This window comes from Sinocyclocheilus anshuiensis, unplaced genomic scaffold, assembly GCF_001515605.1.
Source record: "Sinocyclocheilus anshuiensis isolate Anshui unplaced genomic scaffold, SAMN03320099.WGS_v1.1 scaffold749, whole genome shotgun sequence".
Classification (NCBI taxonomy): domain Eukaryota; kingdom Metazoa; phylum Chordata; class Actinopteri; order Cypriniformes; family Cyprinidae; genus Sinocyclocheilus; species Sinocyclocheilus anshuiensis.
The window spans coordinates 366,933-377,592 of NW_015536489.1; the positions used below are offsets into that span (position 1 = coordinate 366,933).

The window sequence follows — 10,660 nt, forward strand, 5'->3', positions numbered from 1 at the left end:
CGTAACCCAAAGGTTGCGGGTTCGAGTCTCGTACCGGCAGGGATTGTAGGTGGGGGGGGGGAATGTAAAGCGCTCTCTCCCACCTTCAATACCACGACTGAGGTGCCCTTGAGTAGGTTCTTTGAATCTTAAACCGCATAAACACATTTCATTACACCAAATACACAAAATAATGTTATTTTTAGCAACATCATATGACCCCTTTAAGATGAAGGCAGGGGAGGAGCCTACCCCCAAAAAGAAGTGTGAATTGATACACATCAGTTGAGGCTTTTCTTTATTATAAATTATAAATTTCAAATATTAAAATGTTAAAGACAAATAAACAGTCAGTAATAAAATAGGAACAAACTAATTAATTAGCAATAGCATAAATACAACTGAACCAAATTTCAGATACAGAAATTTTAATTAAAAGTTGAAAACACTGCATTTTTCTTTTCATAAATAAAATATAGATTATTCATTAAAGTTATTAAATATATTCAGTCAAGATCAGTGAATGATTTCCTTTTGTTCTTTGATTAACATTAATGACAGGCAGCGCGTTTATTAGGCTTTCTTTCTAATCTGTTTATGTTCACTTAAGACAAAAAATGACTGTATTTATGATTATATACTGATGTAATTTTTTATGTCAGTTCTGGCAAAGAACAACCTTTTCTGCAGTGGAAATGCACGGAACGGTTGGAGAACAGACATAGGCTGGGAAGCGACACGTCCGAGACCGCTATTCTCTGTGCTCGCACTCACGCTTCAGACGTGTGTGCTGCACGCAAACAAGGCGCAAGTCCTTTCCGTTCCTGCACTTAAGTCATTTTAAATCACATTAAAATGCAAATGCAGGAATCATTAAGGAGAATCAAAATGCACGCGTCTTATCGAATACCCGGTTCTTGGAAATTTGGAACCAGTTCTAAAATGGAACCAGTTTTCGATACCCAACCCTACAGAAGACCAGACCTAGAAAGATGAACTGGGCTGAAGTCCAACTGTGGTGCCTGCGGTAGGGTGGTCGGCCTTTGCAAAGGTATGTGGAGGAATTCCTTGAGCTTTCCCATTGAGTGAGCTGGCAGGATGCTTCACTAAGTGCTTGTTTTCAGATGGGTCTGGATGAGGAATCTATTCGCTGAAGTCTTCCTGCATGTGATTTCTCTTTGGTCGAGTTAATTAATCTCAAATTTTGAGGTAGAAGTTAAAGAAAATGTGAGCCATCCTCATCCAGCCCCCTCTGAAGCACACTTAGCCTCTCCAGCTCATCCAACACCGGGACCCTCCACATGCCTAACCAATGGTTCTGGCCACCCATCTCCTCCCGTGTTTCCTCGAGCAGTCAAATGGACATCTAGTAGTGCTGACCTGGGGGCTAAAGTTGCGGACCCAGCATTTCAGTCTGTCAGGTCAGCACTGAAATCCACATCCCTTCCTCTGTCTCCAGTTCCGCAATCCATTCCAGTCTTCAGCCCAGAAAAAATGGAACCCGCGGCTTCATACCCACGACTGCTGCCCGCAACACTCTCAAGCCCGTCGGCCACTTCACTCTCAAGCCCTATGATAGCTTCAGCATTCTCTTTAACCTCAGCCCAAAAGAGGAGAATGAGGAAGAAGAGACTATTCGAAGAAGATGACACTGAGGCTCTAGCCCCTCACCAATGTCCAGTGCAGGCTCTAGGCCCTGACCAAAGTCCAGTGCAGGCTCTAGCTCCTGACCAAAGTCCAATGCAGGCTCTAGCCCCTGACCAGAGTCCAGAGATTGCTCTAGCCCCTGACCAGAGTTCAGAGATGGCTCTAGCCCCAGACCAGAGTTGAGAGTTGAGCTCAGAGAGCGCTTCTGTTCCCACATCTAGCCCAGAGAGTGCTTCCGTTACCACGTCAAGCCCAGAGAGGGCTGCTGTTTCCGCGTGTGGCCCAGGGAGGGCCTCAGATCCTGAGTCTAGCCCAGAGAGGGCTTCTGTTCCCATGTCAGGCCCAGAGAGAGTTTCTGCTCCCGCTTCTAGCCCAGAGAGGGCTTCTGTTCCCGAGTGCAGCCCAGAGAGGGCTTCTGTTCCCGAGTCCTGCCCAGAGAGGGCTTCTGTTCCCGAGTTCAGTCCAGAGATGGCTCCTGTCCCCGATCACTGACCTAAAATTACTCCGCTGCCCATGTTCCATCAAGAGATGGATTTGACCCCAGAGCCTGTTGCAGCCGAAGGACCCAAGACTTTCCCCAAGATAATGAGGGAGGGGGGGGCTATACGTCTCCATAGAGGCAGAGTCATGTTCCGAGGCCAAGGCCACAGAGTCCGCACTGCCATGGCTCCCTGAACTGCCTGCTCCGCCATGACACCCTGAACTACCTGCTCCGCCATGGCACCCTGAACTAGCTGCTCCGCCATCGCTCCCTGAACTGCCTGCTCCGCCATGGCACCATGAACTAGCTGCTCCGCCATGGCTCCCTGAACTGCCTGCTCCACCATGGTCCCAGTCACCAGCATTCTAATCACCCGCACCTGTTGCTGCCAAACAACACTCCCATATAGCCACTCGCATTCCCCAGTGTCGGTGTCTGGTCTCAAGGTTACTACCTGCAACACTTTCCTACTACCTACCTGTGTTCCCCTCAGTGCTCTCCTGTGCTCCTGCGTTCCCCTTGCTCTATTGTCACCTGGAAAGGAAAAGTAAAAGGACTCAAGTTACTAACCCAGCTAAGTTCTATTCCCAACTTCTCTGAACTGTTGATGCTTACCTTCCTTCGCCATCTCGATCCTCTGCTCACCTTCAAATAAAGCCTGTTGTTATTTACTACTTACCTGAGTGTTCCCCGTGTGTTGCTGACACAATGTAGCTAGTAGGACACTTTTTAAACTTGGAATTTGCTTATTTGTTTATTCTTCTGGGCTCTCAGCAATTCTAGTACTTTCATGATACACTCACAGGCTACACACAGCAGTATCCATAGAAATTCAGATTCCGTTATTAGCTAATTATTAATAGCAGTATGCATAGCAAATCAAATAACGTTTTAGTGGCGGCAGCAGTTGTAGACTGTAGTTGCTGAAATTTCAGTGACCAAGCATGGATGGTACATGAACTCTTTAAAGCAAATAGGTATTATTTGCGTTTTGTTTATTTATAAAAGGGGCTTATAGCAATTCTAAGTACTGTAGCTGTAGCAGCAGAATTTGTAGCTATTCAGATCGCATGTAGCAAATTTTAATAGCAGCAGTATGCATAGCAAATCAGCTGCAATGTTAGAAATAATATTAGCAGCAGCATGCTTAGCAAGTCAAATTATTATTGTTGCTAATATAGCAGCGGCAACAAAAATTACTTTACTTGCATGACATTTCAGTGATAACGCTTAGATGGTAAGTGAACTCTAAGTGACACAGGAATTGTATTACTTTTCCCTATTCAAAATGGCTTACAGCAGATTTTTGTAAACTCTTCAAAGTGGAATAGGCATTATTTGATTGTGTTAGCTTATTTAATAAAGGGGCTTAAAGAAATTCTTAGTACTTTGTGCAGCTGTAGATGCAGTATGCATAGCTATTCAGATCGCGTTTAGTGAATTTTAATAGCAGCAACCTGCATAGCAAATTCAGATGCAATGTTAAAAATAATATTAGCAGCAGTCTGTATAGCAAACCAATTATTATGTTCTTAATTTATCAGCGGCAGTAGGAAGTACTTTAGTTGCATGACATTTTAGTGATAAGATAACAAATGGATGGTAAGCGAACTCTTTAGGTGAAATAGGCATTTTATTACTTTTGCTTATTCATCAAGGCTTACAGCAGATTTCATGAAACGTTCAAAGCAAAATAAGCTATATTTGATTGTGTTTATAAGGGAGCTATAGCAATTCTAAGTACTTTTGTGCAGTTGTAGCAGAGGTATGCATAGCTATTCAGATCGTAATGTTAGCAAATTTTATAGCATGCATAGCAAATTCACTTGCAAGATTAGAAATAATATTAGCAGCAACATGAAAATAGCAAGTCAAGTTATTATTGTTGCTAATATAGCAGCGGCAGCAGAAAGTGCTTTAGTTGCATGAAATTTCAGTGATAACTCATGGATGGTAAATTAACTCTTTAAAGTGCAATAGGCATTATATTACTTTTGCTTATCCAATGGGGCTTACAGCAGGTTTCGTGCAGCAGCAGTAGATTATCCTTAGCAAATTCTGATTTAAATATTATAACCACAGGAGCTCAAACAGTATATTTATACTACAACATTGCGAATATCATTAATAGCATGTGTTACAACTCAGTATTGAAATGTTAGTAAATATTCAAGATCATATTATATTTTCATATATTTTGATATATTATATTCAATAATCATGAGCTGCAGTAGCAGAAGTAAATCAGTAGTTGCGTAATGGTACAGTGAAAAGCTTGCTGGTAGTGATCACGGTGCCACGTTCGTGGAAGCAACAAAGCGATCGCATAAATTCAGTGGTCTTTCGTATCAGATATAGTGCAAGCACTTAAACTATGTCAGAAATAGAACAGGGCCTTGGTTACCGTTGGGAATTGTTGCGTAGGCCATATCACACCGCATATATTGCAGACAGCTTCACCCATCGTAATGGGTTCTATTGATTTTGCCGTGCTGTGCAACTTGCATCTGGTATAGGCACTGAGTTAGTGTAAAAATATACATTTGCCTAGCTACCTATGTCTAATTAATGGAGCTTACAGCAGTTCAGTTTATATGTGCATTAGCAGCAGCTTGCATAGGCATTCAGTCATCGAGAATGTAAATTTTCTCAGCAGCAGCATGCATAGCATTTATATGTTGCGAATTTTAATTTGGTCAATTTATATAAACAGCAGTAGTATGTACAGTAAAATCAGATGGCAATGCGGCAATAAAATTACAGCATAGTAGCATGTAAAGCAGACACTGCATTAAAATAAAGTCACTGTAATATCTCGCCTAAGACCATCTTGGCCATGCATTTAGCTAATGATTTGATCATACATGCAAACATTATTGTTCTTAATATACATACAAATATTTTAAACAATCAAAATAAGTGAGAAGCTGCTTTTTAGTCAGAATTAGTTCTGGGCATATGACACCACAACTACAGGGTGTACAGCAATTTATGCTTTTGCCAAATACTTTTGTTAGCTTATTAAGAGAAATGTAAGTATTTACATTGCAGTAATGTTAATGCAAAAAAAATAAAAATAAAAAAATCAACTCTTGAATGACAATTTTAAAACTATTTGTTCAGAAGTCAGGCACCTGAGCCTGAGTCAGGTGTTTGCTGGGGGTTACGTCATCTGTCAGCTTACAATATGATTCCTTTTTGTTAATAACACACATAGTATGCGTTTCTACCTACGTAAATTTGAGCTATTGGCTCAGACGCACATAGTTATTTAGGTCATTAGTTAATCCTGTAAAAGGGTATAGCACCCAGATTAACATTGCTAAGCTACTAGTTAATTTCTCCGGGCTTCACTAGCCCAGAAACGCATTTAACTCAGGTCAATAGTTTAAGCTATCTGGTAAACCGATCAGGTACACACAGCAATAGTCCACTAGCGTTAAGCCATTCGGCAAAGCCGGCCCAGACTCACATAAATAGCAAATATGTGGTCTCATGGCTCTCCGGAGCAGCAGCAGTATGTCTTGGCAATAGATTTGGGCCCTTATTTATCAAGCTTCTCAAAGTGCCATTTTAGTCTTACATGTTGAGAATTCATGAAATTTACTCCTACTTTCAAACTTAAGTATAAAAGCAAAGAACATTTACATTGCCAAAGGACATCATAACTGACTTCAGTCTAGTGAAAGTAGTATATGCTCTTTAAAAAACACTCCCGTTATAAACAGTGAAGCTATCTACACTGTATGATGAATAAATATCTTACCCCTTATTTACACTGCACACGTCTGCGGCATGTTATGTCTCCGACACGACCACCGGAGCTGATCAGCCGCACTGTGGCATGTTCCTGAAGCAGCTCTCCGCACTGCATCACTAAAGATTAGGCGCCTATATATTTGACGGATAATAATAATCGTCTTGTTGTCGTCAAAGGCATCATCAACAGCCGTTATCTCAGCAGCAGCAATAATCTACAACTACAGCAATAACCAACAGCAGCAGCAATTCAGCAGCAGCAGCGTAGCAGATCTATTCTGCCAAGACCAAATACATTAACACTGTCATGTCCATTACCAAGCTAAAATCTTCTGGGAGTTGTCATGATAGAAATAACTATGTACAACTTGAATAAAGTTGAGACGATAACCAGCGGTTATGACTAGTAAGCTTATGACTATAACTAGCCTCTATAGTTAATACAACTTAACTAAAGTAGGGCTGGTAAGCAATTCATTTTTAATCTAATTAATTACATGATGTGGCGATTAATTAATCGAATTAATCACAAATTAATCACACATCAATTTTGGCTGAGAAATTACTCCCAAAAGATAATTTAAAGTCATTGCTCTGTAAAGCATCAAACAGACATTACAAAAAGTAGCTTCAGCAAGAAATATTTAGTTTGATAAAATTTATTACATACACTCTTTTGGACCATGAGGGTGAGTAAATGATGACACAATTGTCATTTTTGGGTGGGTGCACTATAAAATCTAATTAGTTGGGCCTACTTAAAAAAAGCATGCAAACCGATTGCCTTGAAAAAACTAAGTAAAGTGAAATAGGGATAGTATGTTGTACTGACAAATGCTTAGTTAGTATAGTTTACTTGCACGAGAGTTCTAGTAACTAAAAAAGAACTATAGGGGGAACTTGATCCTTTCATTTAGGTTTACTCATGACTTAGTATAGCTACTCACTGATTCCCAGAGTGCATTGCGGCATGAATAAATTATGCAGTTGCTTTGTTTTACAGTTGTTGATTTTATTTGCCAATTTTATTTGCTGTCTTGTGTCAGAAGTAGCACAACAAAAAGAGCAAATAAAATGGTTATTGTTACAATTAATAAAAATAAATGAAATTGAATTGTTACCATTGTTGTGATTTGCGTGCTGAATGTTTAAGTCTGTGTGTGACTTTAAAATATTACCACACACTATTTAAGAATTCTATAAACCCAATTTTAAGCTTTTTAAAGTATTTATGAAAAATTAATTTTGCAAAAGTTCATTGACTAACACAAGCACAAAAAAACACATTAATTTAATTAGAAGATATGTAATCCTCTAAAAGCAACCTATTTATTACTTTTCTTCCCTTGAAGCCAAATTACTCTGCCTTCCCATGCATTGCTGCATTAACAGGAAGATAATTACAGTAACAAAGAAAGTTCCAAGTGCACAACCAAAGGGAACGCTAATCACTATAATGGTGCATAAAAAAATAAAAAAACTTTTTTTTTTTAGGAAAATCAACATCAATTGAATATGAAGTTAGCTTATGTGATGTTCTCTCAAATATTTCAGTTGTATTGAAAATTCAACATTCAAGATGACTTTGGGAAACGAGTGAATGCAACTAGTGAAAGATAACTGCAGACATGGAGCAATGGGTGAAAAGTCTATTAAGACTCTTTTTATTTTCTTCTTCTTCTGTTATGTTGCACATTAGCAACATATTAGTGCACTGCTGCCTCTCACTGCTTTATTAATGTCATTGGTATAAACTAAAACTGCCAGTAGGTGGTGGTAAATGTCTTAATGATTAAGTCATCGAGTCATTTATTCATTCATTTGATTCGTTCAAATGGCTGATTCATTCAGGAGTGAAGTATATGGTTCTTTATGAATGGTTCATTGAATCATTAGGCTTGTTCAACTTGTTCGATCGGTATGTGACATCAAAGTACCGCGAGAGCGATTAGAGAGCAGACGACTCTGCATGCTTTTGAATCACTCTCGCGGTACTTTGATGTCATACACCGATCGGTCTGTGCAGCGCTGCTTCAAATCCAACGCTCCTAATGGTTCACCCAATTCATTCAAAACGTGCATTAAGAAATGAAATGCCGCTGTGTGTTGCTTGGAGATGAACAGTTCTGCTTTGTCTTTATATTTCTGTTGGCAAAATTGAGCAAAACAGACAACATTGTGTCTAAAATAACACAATATTAACTTCCTCCTTACTGAACTGTTTAAGACGTATAAGATCAGTTTCACATTTATACTCGTGTGATATTGCACTTAGCCTATTGCTCATGTGATATTGCTTTACTATATGATGTAAATATGAGACAAAAACTCAAACGGGCATTTTTGCCCCATATCTTGAATTTTAGGGACATTCTAACTACGTTCTCTAGGCTCCATCATGCAGTGAGTTGTTGCCCTGCCTCATATTTGTCATCAGTCAACTGTATGAAATGTCAGATGACCCACGTAGGTCTGGGGCGGGGCAAGTGCGTTAAATGCATTAATTTTAACACTTTATTTTTCATCGTAATTATTCTAATTAACATGTTAAAAAAACTAATTTATTATTCTTATTACATTTACATTTAGTCATTTTGAGCCTCTCTGTGATGGTACCACGAGGCGTCGCTCACTAGCGGATCTCAGACTTCTGGAGGGGATGCCAAGTTATGACAGTGACCAAGCAGTTTAAATACTCTACGGTCGCTGTGGCCGCCTTCTAATTAGCACAGCCAATAGTCTATAGCAGGGCAATTCCTCAAATCGAAACTACAGTTCGCACTTAAACGCAGGAAGGGAGCAATTAAATTACACGCGCTCCTTCTTAGCCGAGGGCAATTATTATAATTACCAGAAAGTGCAATCAAAAATACAAACGCAAACAAAAATATAACGTAGAAATAGGCAGAAAACGAAATATTCCTTCCTAGCAGCAAGTAATAATTCAAACAGCAGATCTATAAACAAGTATTACGCAAAACACTCGCATGCAGCCATCTGTCTCTTCTGTTGACTAATCGCTTGGCCCAAGTTATGACAGTGACCAAACAGTTTAAATACTCTACAGTCGCTGTGGCTGCCTTCTAATTAGCACAGCCAATAGTCTATAGCAGTGCAATTCCTCAAATCGAAACTACAGTTCGCACTTAAACGCAGGAAGGGAGCAATTAAATGACACGCGCTTCTTCTTAGCCGAGGGCGATTATTATAATTACCAGAAAGTACAATCAAAAATGCAAACGCAAACAAAAATATAACGTAGAAATAGGCAGAAAACGAAATATTCCTTCCTAGCAGCAAGTAATAATTCAAACAGCAGATCTATAAACAAGTATTACGCAAAACACTCACGTGCAGCCGTCTGTCCAGCAGATCTATAAACAAGTATTACGCAAAACACTCATGTGCAGCCGTCTGTCTCTTCTGTTGACTAATCGCTTGGCCTTAATAGTTATACTACTTATTCCTGGGTTTTATGGGTTAAGTTGTTGATTTAATTTTTAAACTTCGTATTTTTTTATCATTGTATTGTGTTACTGTGAAGCACCTTGGTCAGCATTAATGTTGTTTAATGGTGTTATATAAATGACCTTGACCTTGACCAGAGTATGTCAGAATAAGATCAAACATACTTTATTCATCGGGTAATGAAGATAATTCAAAATCCAATTCAAACAATATAAAACATTGATCAATCATGTAAAACATTCAATAATACCAAAATTAGAGAATTTAGAAATGTTACCTGATAATGAGAGCTACACACAGCGATTGTGCAGGAGATCTGTCTACAGATTCCTTGAACCCTTTGCCACCTCTTAAATAGCCAGATAAACCCTGAAGTTACCAAATGGTGTAGTTTGTTTATTGCAGGGAATTTAGCATATCACCTTTAGGGGTTGTGAGTGGCTTTGATTTCAGTGGGAAGATGCATCTCATAAATATACAGGAGGTCATTTTTGTGAAAGGCCTGGGAGAAGCCTGTTTCTAGTATTTTTAGTTTTGTATCTCAATGGTGGTTAATCCTAATAGAATAAGACCCTTTTACCAGACACACTTGAGACCTTTTAAAGTGACACCAAGCATGAATTGTTACATTCTTGTAAACACTGATTAAAATGAAGGATTTTTGGTGATATCTGTAGTGTCCTGGGAAAGGAGGTGGAGAAATAGTTAAGGAAGGTTATTTAATCCTTTACCATCTCTGAGTATCAACAGCTCCTTTGAATCACATTCAGCCACTATTACCCACCCTCTTAAAATCCATTTTATAGTTGTGTATCGACCCCCAGGACCACTAGGTAACTTCGTGGAAGAATTAGATGTGCTGCTCTCAAACTTTCCTGAGGATGGTACTCCCCTATTTATGCTTGGAGACTTCAACATCCACCTAGATAAACCTCAGGCTGCAGACTTCCACACTCTGCTTGCTTCTTTTGACCTCAAGCGAGTATTAACTACGGCTACTCACAAATCAGGCAACCAACTGGACCTTATTTACACAACACTGCTCCACTGATCATGTGCTCGTTACTCCACTGCACACCTCGGATCACTTCCTCCTCACTCTTAACCTCAACATGGTTCCTGACACAACACATACCCCTACACATGTCACTTTTCGACGTAACCTACACTCTCTCTCACCCTCCCGGCTATCTGCTATGGTTTCATCTTCGCTTCCTTCCCCTGAACAGTTATCATCTCTTGATGTTAACCGTGCTACTGATACTTTCTGCTCCACTCTTACGTCTTGTTTAGACACTGTCTGCCCCTTGTCTTCCAGGCCAGCTC

At 39.6% G+C, this 10,660-nt stretch overlaps 1 protein-coding gene across 1 annotated transcript in view; it reads left to right on the forward strand.

Annotated features, from left to right (window-relative positions):
• pamr1b (peptidase domain containing associated with muscle regeneration 1b) overlaps window positions 1-10,660 on the forward strand; it is a 71,758-nt gene that overhangs the window by 19,565 nt on the left and 41,533 nt on the right. The gene's annotated exons all lie outside the window — the stretch shown is intronic.